The sequence below is a fragment of the Tamandua tetradactyla genome, chromosome Y (assembly GCF_023851605.1).
Source record: "Tamandua tetradactyla isolate mTamTet1 chromosome Y, mTamTet1.pri, whole genome shotgun sequence".
Lineage (NCBI taxonomy): Eukaryota > Metazoa > Chordata > Mammalia > Pilosa > Myrmecophagidae > Tamandua > Tamandua tetradactyla.
This window is the reverse complement of record NC_135354.1, coordinates 9,708,396-9,709,573: the sequence shown is the minus strand read 5'-3', so window position 1 is coordinate 9,709,573 and position 1,178 is coordinate 9,708,396. Positions and strand designations below refer to the sequence as shown.

The 1,178-nt window shown below is 35.8% G+C and overlaps 1 pseudogene; it reads right to left on the bottom strand.

Annotated features, from left to right (window-relative positions):
* Nucleotides 1-364: 364 nt before the first annotated feature.
* LOC143672500 (TBC1 domain family member 7 pseudogene) lies at nucleotides 365-937 on the bottom strand (annotated as a pseudogene).
* Nucleotides 938-1,178: the final 241 nt, after the last annotated feature.

The following is a 1,178-nucleotide window of genomic DNA, read 5'->3' as shown; positions in this document are numbered from 1 at the left end:
GAGAACTGGGTAATATTCAGGCTTCTTTAAATTCTATGAACATAGTTTTATCCAGAAACACAGATTTAAACTCTAAGACTATTGTGTTAAAAGTATATTTTGTGCTAAATAAGTGCATAAAGATTAATAGACAACATATTTTACTCATTTACAGAAAAGGAGCACACTATTTTCAGACTTTTATGCTACTCATCTGAAATTTGTGTTTCTGAATCTAGACAAGTTGTAAGAATTCAATGAAACTTGAACATCACTCAATTTCCAATATCAAACTATGTAGCAGTTTATGAGTTCTTTAAGTTGATTTTAATTTAAAAGTGTGTTTCTTGCTAAAACTATGATCATAGAATCCAAAGAAGACTGACTATTCCTTGTGACAGAGGTCAATGGTCTTGGTGACAATAACATCTGAGCTGCCCTAAGGGACATTTTCTAGAAATTTTATCTTCCTTCACTATATAGTGCTGTTATTTTCATTCTAAATGCTAATAAAATTTCCACAACCAAAAAACTAGGCTCTTAGAGCTTTCACTTGCAACTTTACCCCAAACTCTTATTAAACTGGATTCAGGCAATGGATCAGTTGACATTCTCTTGCAATAGCCATAAATACTTCATCTTTTGGCTCCTGATGCGTGTTATTGCTGATGTAATGGATGACTTTCAGGGCACAAAGGATAACACAGTACTGATCCTTGCAGTACATAATCATCAGGGTGTGGGACACATAGTGCAAAGGCAGGATCCCTATGTGCACCTTCCACACCAAGACACACTAATGGATGGGAGAGGAAAACTTTGACTAAAAGTTGAAAGTTTATTAATATCCAATTGACTACCTTTTAGGAGAATTTATAGCAATTTTTCTTCAACTTTGTAAAACCCCACTTTCTCACTATATACTGAATAAAAAATTATCTATAGAGTCCTCAGTCATTGTTCATTCTCTAGTAGTGGAACCTATACCTAAGTGAGGCTAAGCAGACTGAGAGAGTAGTAGAAATGAGGTCAGTGGGCCAAATGGTGGGAACCTGGGAGGGGGTATGGAGGTAGCAATGAGAGGTAAGTGGCTGAGGGGATTTGGTAGTGTGGCAGTGATGAGGTGACAGGACACTTGAGTGAGAAGCATATATTTTTCCTAATTTTCAAAAAATAACAGACAATTTTCAAGGCTTCTA